This window comes from Trachymyrmex cornetzi, unplaced genomic scaffold (assembly GCF_001594075.2).
Source record: "Trachymyrmex cornetzi isolate Tcor2-1 unplaced genomic scaffold, Tcor1.1 scaffold97, whole genome shotgun sequence".
Taxonomy (NCBI): Eukaryota; Metazoa; Arthropoda; class Insecta; order Hymenoptera; family Formicidae; genus Trachymyrmex; species Trachymyrmex cornetzi.
Window position 1 is genome coordinate 807,196 of NW_017300322.1, and position 12,609 is coordinate 819,804.

The 12,609-nt window shown below is 33.3% G+C and overlaps 1 protein-coding gene across 1 annotated transcript in view; it reads right to left on the bottom strand.

The window, feature by feature from the left end:
• The window catches only part of LOC108769935 (uncharacterized), a 135,211-nt gene extending 124,937 nt beyond the window's left edge, over positions 1–10,274 (bottom strand). Inside the window, exon 1 of the mRNA XM_018521159.1 lies at positions 10,211–10,274. The gene's annotated coding sequence lies outside the window, so the exon portion shown is untranslated. The remainder of the gene's footprint in view (positions 1–10,210) is intronic.
• Positions 10,275–12,609: the final 2,335 nt, after the last annotated feature.

A 12,609-nucleotide genomic window follows, 5' to 3' on the forward strand; every position in this document is an offset into this window, starting at 1 on the left:
CCCCCCCCCCCCACACTTAACCGAATCATAATGAATAAATTATATAATAATGCGCTATTTATGCGCTCTCAAAATCAGCAAGAAAAATTTTTGCACTCATTTTGTTTAGCTGAAAAAAAATGTTTGTGGGGGCCTGATTATGCTGTCAGTCAGCCCTCCCATGTTAATAACAACCGATTTGGAAAATCAAATACACAAGATTTATACATTATTTATGCGCTTTCATATTCCCATAGTTTCAATTTTTGCGCTGCATCCCTTAAGGCACTTCCCTTTTGAAGCAAACAGTTATATTCATCCCTAAATTGTTTAAAATTGCAAAATTACGCTATCTACATATGCAAAATATATCTGCGATTTATGCGCTACTATTTCCAAGCAATTTCAATTTTTGCGCTGCAACTCTTAAGAGACTTCTTTTTTGGAGCAAACAGTAATATTCTATATCTAACCCAGTAAACACATACACACACAGGCTGTGCACAATTTCATAGCATAGTGTATGTAAATGTTACAGAACAGCACAACGAACCAAAAACGTAGCAGGTATATCATTGACGTAAAATGGCTATAACAGTTACGTATGACCGTACTGTCACTCTTTCGATGCATAGTTAACATAACATTTACGTGTAATTTGAATAACATAAATTTTCATTCTTTGAAAACTTCGTAAATGTTACGTAACTGTGATAATGTTACGTTATTTATATATAAATGTTACGTGTACGCTTCTTTCTTTTACCGACTTTGTGTTACGCGAAATATAATTAAAATATGCTGACATTTTGATCTGAAAATGATGTAACTCTTACAGAACAGTGGAACATCGTTCCATAATGATTACGTAAATGTTACGGAACGATGATTATTGGGAAGTCATTAAAAATTGTGAAAATATATGCTTTAACTGTACAAAGTATATTTTTTATTTATGCGCTATGAATTCCAAGCAATTGTGTTCTATTAAAAAATCAGAGATGATAATGTTATGATTTCGAAGAAAATAATGTGCCCATAAACAAAAAATATACTTTGCACAATTAAAACATGTGTTTTCACCATTTTTTATGATTTAAATACGAATATTATTGTTTACTCCAAGAAGGAAGTCTCTTGAAGGGGTTGCAGCGGAAAAATCGAAATTGCTTGGAAATAGTAGCGTATAAATCGAAGACATATTTTGCATAGTTAGCGTAGTTTTGCAATTTTAAACGATTTAGGGATAAATATGTCTGTTTGCTCCGCAAGAGAAAAGTGCCTTAAGGGATGCAGCGCAAAAATTGAAACTATGTGAATATAAAAGCGCATAAATAGCGCATAAATCCTGTGTATTTGATTTTCCAAATCGTTATTAATACGTGGAGGGGGAGGGGGGAGGGCAAGAGCCAGTTTAGGTAGTCGTCATATCAATAGAATAATAATCTTTTTATTCCTATATATATTTTAGATCGTTTAATATGATATCTCATGCTTGATGCGCGAACAAAATGTTTTATTCACTTAACTATTAACAACGCAATATTCACCTTATCTTCAGCATAGGAGACAGGTCTATAAAATGATGCTTTGACGTTATATACATAGCAGACGTTTGACATGAAAATTATCTAATATATGCTTATCCTCCTCCTGTCTCGTTATTCTGAGTCTTCCGCCAGTATACGCAATGTGTATATGCTTATATATCGGACATACAATGTCCATGCATAATGCAGTGGCAGGTGAATGACGCATAAATATTTAGAACTGACTTCTATGTGGCGTATAATTAAACATTAACAAAGTGACTGATATGATAACAATCTTAGTAGACAGTTTTTTTGAAAACTTCATAAAGTTATCTTAATAACGACAAGCCGCGCGCGTATCAAAATAATAAAATTTAAAATCTTTGTTAAAAGGTATATTTTTTAAATTACATTTTAAAATTTCTATATAGTATACATTACAGAATACATTTTTTAAATTACATTTTATAATGAATAATTATACATTTAAATTAGAGCGTAATAGTAATATTTAAATTTATAACTATTATAACTAATAGTATATATAGTTTTAACAAACAGCTCTATTGACTGCTCGTTTATTGTTTTCATGAATTTATTTGATTATTCATTCAGTATCACTGTATTAACGATTATGATTCTCGTATTTCTTTTATTGTTAACAGAATACTTTCTTTCATTTTCACAAATTAAAAAATAGTACAAGAGACTGGCTTCTATAAATTGTCGTTGCATTAAAAAAAATATTTTATATTTCAATTATATTAAAAATATATATATTAGTTTTACTTTAATTTTAATTTTGAAATTAATTCATAAAGTAAACAAAAGGAATATATAATTTCATAACGCAATATGCCGATAAGTTCAACAAAAATATCTTTCTGCAAGCCTGGGGAATTTCATAATAAAATATGAATAGCAAGCAGATAATGATATTCGACGAATATTCTCGAAATGTTCGAAAAAAGAAAGCTGATATAAATACTCGGAAAATCAGAGCGTATGTTGAAAGTCTTTAAATGGATTTTTCAAGTAGATATTATCAATTGAGTGCTTTATTGTAACAAAGAAGTGCAATGTAGGACGTTACATTAATGTAGCTCATTTCCAGAAGTTCAAAAGCGAAAACAATTTATAATAATATAGTCGCTTTTACTCCGTAGCTCCGCAATGAGTTGATGAGTTGGAAGAACGATATTCTATATACAATATTTCGTTGTTCTTGCATTTACTTTAAAAATATCCCATTTTATTTACTCGTTAACAGAATCTTACGCTTTCACACTAAAATGATTGATTAACAATATCTTCTTATATCTTCTTATAAAATATCAAATTTTCTAAATTATTTAATAATATAGTGTAATCTTATTATTTTAATAAGACAAATAAAAGCAATTTTAATCTACAACGTTTCATGTTAATTCGACGCTCTAAATGTAATATTTCAATTTTTAGATGAAATTATGATTTCTTACTAAAATTATTAATATTAACAAGAAAATACGTCTTACATATTTTGTTTGAAATAATTTTATACAAAGAAAGATATTTGTAAAATCAAATCATTTATTTTTATTTATTCTAATATACTGCGTAAACATCATTTTAGCAACATGTTTTTTGTGTATATTATTTTTTAAAAATATAAAATGTGTAAATACCTTTTTAATCAACTGCATATTTTTCTTTGAAAATGCAAATTGATTTACAATAAAATTTTTCGTAATAAATGAGAATATTTTATTTCTCTCATATTAGTCATATCCGACATTTTTAATTACATTATATTCGCGTGCAGGCTTTCTGAAAATTATTCTGCGTAATAATATGTTAATAAATTTTAATAATTCCACTAAATGAGCATTAAATGCGCAGAGCATTTACGAAAAGCGAAATTAATTGCATGGCGCCCAATCATCGGTAACACATAAAATTTTCAATTCACCCTTCGTGAAAATTTAAATTTCCGTTTTGGACTCATGTTTGGTAATTAACGATAAAGATGATTATCTAATATGTGATGGATTCTGGATAGGAGCGATCAATCGCTCATTTGTCACCACCCTTACTTAAGCATCAGTTTGAGCCAGGTTCGAATTACGTCATGGAAACTGTCAGGGTAGGAAATAGTTTACCAACTATTCCTGCATGATAGCCAAGTTTCTCACCGATAGTCGAGTCTCGTACGAGCCATACGTCAGTAGTTTCGACAAGTAATCTACGTTATTCTAAACGTATCTTCCTGATAATCAGTTGTATCTATCTACGAATCACTCTAATGATCAGTCATTCCGGATCTTCTTATTGTGTCGACTAATGTAAATGCAAATCCACCCGTATGCTAGATTGCATCGTTAATCATTTCAGTAAACAAAGGGTAATCGAATTTCCATACGCCAATATACAAGGTTTTGCATGGAGGAGGGAATCCATAATATCCGTATAACATGTACAACTCAAGTTACGTTTTCGACAGCGAAATCGAGATTATCCACGTCCATGATTCGTGCCCCGTGCGAATACTTCATTAGGCAAACTGCGCACGTTGCGCGAAACGAAATTGCAGCAGAGTGTAACTCGTGCACATTCAGGATGAACTACACGAAACCTTTGAAATAACTTGAATTTCTTTTTGATAAACAGTAACATCATTGCTTTCATAAAACGTAGTAATAAATCATAAACTCAATCTTATTTAAAAAATACTTATTGAAAACCAAATGGTAAATGTAAAGATTTCACAATTGAGCTAAAAGAAATAAATTATCAGATAAAGTATGATATCTGATATCTACACGTAGGAGAAACTACAGTACCTATAGACATGTTGTATCTTGAAACACTCTAATAATTTATTAATAATAACGAGACTCTTTATTAGTTGCTCACTTATATTACTTTTTGACTGAGGTAATATAACTGAGCTACATTAAAACTTTTATTATTGTTAAAAAAAATAATTACTATTGTCAAGACTATCGCCTCTTGAAATCATATGGACAATATTCTTTTATATGTAGAAATACGAAACATTATTTAAAAGAGACCGTAATATCTAGGGATGTGTTGTACTTTGTGATACATTAATTATGTTTTAACAATAACAAGATTTTTAATGTTGGCAGTCCAATTATATTACTTCAGTTGAAAAGTAATAGAGCAGCCAACATTAAAAAGCTCGTTAATGTTAAAAACTGAGTGTTGCACAAGGTACAACATATCCCTAGGTACCACGATGTCTTCTAAATAATATTTCGTATTTCTGCACATAAAAAAACTTAAAAAATGTTGTCGGTCTGATTTAAAGAGGTGATAATAATAATCTAAACAGTAATAATTTCTTTTCTACGTCACATTTCGTAACTACAGTGACATGAGAGATAGGGTTTTGAGCTGTGGATTGCGTTATATACATCCACCATCTCCCTCAGGCGCAGGTGTAAAGAATGAGAAAAGGTATTTCCTCGACTTCGAACAAATGGTTGCGGCTTAGAAGAATAATAATACGCATCCTACATATTTGTGAAAACAAAGGGTCGCTCGCCGCAATGCAATGCGAGGATAAACTTTCCCTAGTTAGATGACGTTTGCAGAATCGAGATAATACAGGGATTATTTCATTAGCTGTTTAATTACACATATAAAAAAGTAAAATTCTTTCTTTACCAAATTTTTAAATATAGATGTCATTTTCTTACTTCGAAAGTGATACAACTAAAAAATATGATTTTTTAGTTGTTAACATGAATAAATTAGATAAAGAATATTCCATTAATTATGAAAAGTAAATTAACTCTTTAAAGTGTCCGACCGCCAAAACAGCACTTGTGTCATTTTTAAAATTTTCAAAGGAATTATAATATCTTTTACAAGATTATCAAATTTTAAGTTAAGTCGTTTTTATAAATAAAAAAATTTTTATAGGTAAAAAGATTTTTATAAATAAAAAAGAGAATTTTCTACGGAGAACATTTAGAGTTAAAACAATTTCAGTAATTAAAGTTTGAAAAGAAATCGTTTTATTTTGAATTTAATTATTTTAACTAATTAATTTAATAATTAATATAAATAATTTATTTATATTAAATAACACAGTAAACTATTGGTGATATTTTAAGTTATGTCACTTTTGAAGTAAGAAAACAATATCTAATTATAAGTATTGGGAACAAAAGAGTGAATTTCAAAATTTAAACAGCTATAGCTTCATTAAAACAAACAAATATTTTTTAACAACATGTAGACATGATACAAATAAAGTTACGAACTTTTGTTCCAACACAATATTGGTAATACGATTCTCGTATAATTTAGAAGAAACTGTAATTAAGCAGCGCAATTTAATTTTGTGTACTTATGTGCATTTGCACACTGCATGGTATTACACACAGTTTATGGTTAATGAGAGATCAAAAACTATTTGTGTAAATGCATACTTATGCAAATTATAATCGTGCAAAACAACGACTGTTTGTGTCTGCGGTGGATCGATTTGCATCACATCGCGTGTAATATTTACGTGATAATTTTACGAAACCCGCAAATTTTGCATAATGTATATTCAATATTTGATTAGAGTAAAATTAATGTACGGCTTACTTTACGCTTGAACTAGTTTAACATTAAATCAGTCACGCTTAAAAATAACACTCAAAAACACGAATTTATAATTATCATGAATAAAAAAGTTAATACACACTATAATACACTAATGAAAAGTTAATATTATAGTTTTCCTGAATTTTATGTCGTAAATATCTTTTTCTTTATATAAATATTACATATTCTCTTATACATGCAAATGCAAAGCGACAAACTATTTTGCAAATAAATTAACTAAAAAATTAACTTATTAACTAATTTATTGCAAATTAACTAAATGCTAAAGAAGTTTCTGTTAATAGAGAAATACTAAAACTGTTTCGAAACATGGTTTATAATACGTCAGATATTTCGCAAAGCGAATATAAACTTGAACGGAGCACGAATATATAGAGTGTATGAAAGCCATCATTCCTTAGAAACTGGTAATGACGAAAGACAGTTAACCGCGACGATGGAAATCTCAAGCTGTCTTCGCGAGAAACTCACATCGTAACTTCACTTTGCGATGCGTAGTTGGAAGGAAATTGTACGCGCTCTTTCGCCTTTCTCACTCTCACTCTCTCTCTCTCTCTCTCTCTCTCTCTCTCTCTCTCTCTCTCTCTGCATCGCAAATATCATTACGATCTATAGTTTACAGATGTCAAGAGAAATCTCAAAGACCTAGATAATAATCAGTTTCACGAATCACGCATTTTCCGTTCGTCAATTGAGAGAGAGAAGTGAGAACTCGAGATAACTTTCGTGCGGAAAACTCGTTAACTCTTTCATTTCGAGTTACAAGAGAACTTACACGGGAAACAGATTCGATTACATGGGCAAGAATGATCGCGAATAAAACACGTATCGATCTTCGTGTCCTATCGTTAAGAAATATAAAGCTCACGACAAGTTCTTTTTAAGTGTGGAAATAAAACGGAATGTCGCGACAATTGGCTAAAATAGAGTCCACGTGCTCATTATGACGTTCTTTGTTTCAACTTCTATCACATCTTTTGTTTGCAATGCTTAGAATAGAAAGGGAAAAAGTGAATCTACGGAAACCAAAATTGATTTATCTAGACAATACCTTTGCGACAGAGAAAAGAATTGGATACAGTTTTCGATCGTAACTTGTTCTCATCCCATAGTTAACTGTGATACAAGAATAGATTCTCAATAGCTTGATTAGCTTGATAACGTGAATAAAACGCTATAATGATCATCAAATATACATCATGACTTTGAGATTTAACTCAAGCACGTCATACTTTCGCAACCTTCGCTTAAAAAAGGAGAGATATACATATCTAAAAGTGTAGGTTTTGTATATACCGGTTTTATGATGAAAAGAAAATAGGGTCTCGGGTTGCGACTATTTTTGCTATCCTACGGTGAGCGGTGTGAAACGAGGAAAAATTGGGTCTTTAACAAGTCAACCACGAGTGCGAGTAAAATCTCATTATAAGATAAATATGTCTTCGAACTGGGAAATTGGATTTAAAAAAAAACAGCATACATTTTGAAATTGCTAATTGACCTAAATTTGAACGGAATTCAAATGGGTATATGAAGGGTGTCATTTATTGTTATTAAATGACAAAGACAACTTCATTTTGCACCGATATATCACTTCAGCTTTTGGTGCATCGACGGGGAACAAAATCTCGCGGTGACAACACGTCAACGAACAGGCTATGTACTATTCCTAGTGAACGCATATCCAATTTGTAACAATGGATAAACAGGAATACGGTAAATTATTCGTGATGCCCGCATGCCCCTATTATTTCGATTTTATCGTAATGAGAGCTCCGTGCTAACACATACAGATACCGATGTCCCCTTGGAATGACTTTAACGTTGCAGTGCGACACGACGCATCGATATAAAAAAGCTTTATCGAGCTGGCGTTAACGGAAATGATGTGCCGATATTACCGCGACATGTACGTCGAAATTTTTTAAATATTTTTGAAAGGAATATTAAATGATAGGAATGTACTATTAATTATGTATGTATATTGCATCGCATTAACTAAATTCTTAAAACATTGCGAATTCGATCGGATGCACTCAGTAAGCACTGGTGCACATTAAAGCCGTCGTACATAAATTGACGTAAAAATATATGTTTAATATAAATATAAAAACGGATTAAACCATGAAATCCTCAATATATGTTATTATGCTGTTGAATAAAATCTGTATTTTATAATTCGAAATATTTGCATTTTATTTTCACACACAGATTAAGTCAGTGTATAACGGCTTTAATATGCACACTAACGCGTCCTACCGAATTTGCTATATGTAATACTCATAAAAAATGCTGTGATACAAAAAATATTAAAAATTATAAATAATATTTCGTTTGTTTACTTAAAAAAAAATCTATTCCTTCAATATATCGCTATAACTTCGAAATTAGCTCTGGCAAATTTTAAATTGGAATAGCCCGACTTTTATTTGCGAACAATCGAACACAAGATAAGTTACGTCTTGGCGATTGGGTATCGATTACCACGAATGGGTTACAGCGAGGAAATCGAGGGAGAAAGAGGGGAAAAAGGCACACCGTCTCCTTAACCTCGCTTTCTGCTTCCGCGAGCAAGGCAAACACCTTTCAGAATCTACCTCATGCGAGCTCTTCGAACGTGCTGCACACCGGTTCCACTTCGAAATGTGGCGACGTTCATCGCAATTTCATTTCCAGATAAGTGCGAGATACTTTATCGGAGGTAACTGTGCGTCATCGATCTCAATCTCTATGGCGATTCTAAGAGATGCGCATGTAAAATACATGGAACCTATTAACTTTTTAAAAAAGGCATGTTTTGCGAATATATATCACATTTTTTTAACAACTTTACAGAGACCTACAAGAGTTAATTACATATTTTTATGCATTTAGCAGGAAATGTCACATGTCTTTTTTACAAGGATTTATATAAATCTAGACAAATTTATAGAATATAGTTATATATAACTTTCATCTATTCAGTACTATTACTCTCCTTTATGAATCTATTAAAGATAACAATTATTTGTATTATACGAAATATTAAAAATATGGACTATTATTTTAATTAATTCACAGTAGGTATATCAACGAATATATAAACAAACTTGTCCTCTCAAGATCGACGTGGTACCTAGGCTAATTATTTAGTCGAATCGAAATCCAACTATCGAGCCTTAATAAACTCGATTAACTATATTAAATAAAAATTACGTCATGCCAATTTCGTTGATTGTCCGATCATGTTGTTGTAACAATTAAAACATAACAAGTTCTTAATGAAGCAACAATTACTCTTTATTGTGCAGTCTAAACTATTTCCCAATAAATTTGTCTGTTTTAAGTGTAGTTTCATTGGCATTTCGTAATTTATCGGACAAGCTTCCTGATTGTCAAATTTAACGAGCAAATAATGAATCACAGTTTATACTTAATTCCTCTCAACGACAGGGAAATCCATTCGCCAATAAATGCCTCTGTTTCATTGTCGAGCCTCGACATCGATTGGTTCATGACATTCATGAGCTTTGAAATACTACGCTTCCAAATTCAATGCGACTCTCGAGATAATTATCTATATTCTACCAATAAATACTATAATATGATTCTTTTATACCTAAAAGAAAATTTATATGAAACTTTTATATAAGCTTATGACAATTTGTATATGTTGCATTATTGTTATGGCATATTAACGAAAAATTTGTCTTTTGAACTAATAAAGTAATGAAGTAATCACAGAGAGAGAAAGAGATAGAGAGAGAGAGAGAGAGAGAGAAAGAGTTAGATTAATTCTGAAGTAGCAAAAGATATGTACATATTAAGTACACGCAAGCATACTTTTTAATTTGTTCTAAAATCTCTGTTTACTATCTCTTCCACGAAGTTATCCCTAGCAAACTTTCGCTATCACGAATTTGTTAATATCAACGCTGTTTGGCAGCTAAATTAACCGAAAAGCCTTTAATCAACTGTACGAAAATGCAACATTTGATCAAACTTTTGACCGTTGAACGCAGACGAATGAAGTCTTCGAAAGAACGACGTCTCGATTGATCCCTTTTGGGGTTTCCGGCTGGACGCTTACTCACCCTTTGTCGATCACCCAAGGGTCGGATGCCCGCACAAGCTGTGACGTCGGCGGGAAACGTCGCACAGATCGGGCGTCAGCTGAAGCGAGCGAAGTATGACGTGCCTTGCACCAGCCGGTGCTTGCAGTGGCGAGGACGATGAAGTAACTTTTCACCACCGAGCACAACCGTCCTCACCATTCGAGGGTGCGCGGACGACTGAGGTCCGACCGTCGTCGTGGGTGTAGCTGTGCGGTGGCAGCTGGCTCCCTCTCACCCTCTCACCCTTGGCGAGAAAGCGCACGCTCTCTTTTATCCACCAAGTCCTCCCTCTTTCTCTTTCTCTCTCTCTTTCTCCTTCTCGTTTGGTCACGAATTCTCCCTTAACTTCTCGAAGCTTTTCATCCTCCTCGCGCTTGTCGGAGCGCGTTCTTCGTTTATCCAACTCGCTTCGTTCATCCAACAAGCTTTCTCACTCAGTCTCTCCCTTATTTTCCATCCCTTGCTGCTCTTTGCTCACACTCTCAACTACCCTCGTTGCTCCGACGTCGCTCTGACTCCCTCTTCTCTTCGCGTTCCCGCACGTTCCTCTCTTTTGCATTCCAAACTAATGTATCCTTTCTACGATGTGTATACATAATCCTCTCTTCTTCTATTGCTTCCTCCCTTTACAACAAAGTGATGTCTCTTATTCTCTTGCTCCACCGTGTCTCAATCATCTCATTCACCCTGCCTTTCTTACGCACGCGAAAGTCTGGAACGCCGCTCTCGTCTCCTCTCTCTTAAATCCGCGTTATTGCACCCTCCGCTACCTACATCTCTCTACAATCTACCTTCTTTCTCCCTATTGCATTATTTCATCTCTCTTGTACACACGCATACCGTCTTGGAAAATTTCACACCCTCCGGCAATCCCACACCCACAGCAAGAAACGGACGCTGGACCCGATCCGTCGACCGAGTTTACCCGACTGCGGAGAAAGAGAGAGAGGGAGTTTACTTCGATGAGGGGTGAACGAGTGAGTAGTAGTGGTCTGGTCAGCGGAAACGACAAAGATAAACGACGACAGCACGATCGTCGAGGCAAAACGAGCGAGGGAGAAAAACGAACTCGATGCATCCGAGCGTCGATCGTTGTAGACGGGAAGGGGCCCGATTTATTGAATCCAGGGGACCTATCATGAAACTACTTGCAATTCCGATCGAAAACGTGAATTTCCGACAGCAATATTGTACGTGTTTTGCAACCGTGAAACTTTTTCAAAATCGGTTTATATCAACCGTAAATGAAAGGGAAAAAAGAGGAAAATATCTATCGGTTGGAACTGACTTCAAAAATATAATGTACAAAGATATCTGACAAAAATAATTCAAATTACAAATTTTAGATTTTAATATATATCATATTTTATGAAAAAATTATACGCAATTATATCTTTAACAACATATTTAATTTAAAAATAATTATAAAAAAATTGAAAATCAATAAAGTTATCGTAAATTTAATACTTTGTATAAAAATAGAACACGTATGAACACTTAATGAACTAAAATAAATTAGTCTTTATTCTTCAAATGCAACGATCCAAATTGATTTTCTTGCAAAAAAGAGACTGATCACTCGGCAAACCTGTCTATTGCCAGCTATTACGCTGCTCGAACAGAAAATCGAAAATTATTTAGAGAAAGTCGCTCAATACGTTACGGTCTTTTAATGCGAAAGTCCTTTGCAAAAGGATCTGCTTTAGTGCTATGTGAGCGAGATTCAACGATACGTATATCAGAGCAGAGATTTTCGGAAGATTCATGTCGCCCGGCGTGTAACGAAATTTATCGCAACATTCGTTTTCGAAATAGAACGAATGTGCGCGACGCAAAACAAATAACGAAGAGTCATTAATCTCGAAATCGAGTAATCTCAAAAGCTTTTTTCCCAATTTTAACGAAAATTATTAAATTACGGTTGTTTGCAGGCAATGACATTTAACATAGGTATTTATATTTTCATACTTTAATATTTAAAATTATCACAAGATTCAATATACATGCTGAATATACGTGATGAAGTGTTTTATTTGTCGATTTCATCTATTCTCTCTTCTCCTACATCACACAAAGTTAATCGTTATAACTGTATACAATTCGCTTAACTTTAATTCGCATTTTCGCGCTTCGCACCTTCATGTTGCCAGTAACGCAGTCCAGCCATATGCGAAAAGCTGAAATTGACAATTTCTCATCAGACTAACTTAAACAGTTTGTGTGAAAATAACCGTGAGTACCGACGATGGCGCGCCCAGTACGAAACATCCAAGCAGACAGCTTTCAATTTGCCACGAAATAATTTACACTTTCCAGTACAGCGATTCCGCTGGGAAATTTATTGTGAATATGCATGCAGTACTTATGAATATGAATAT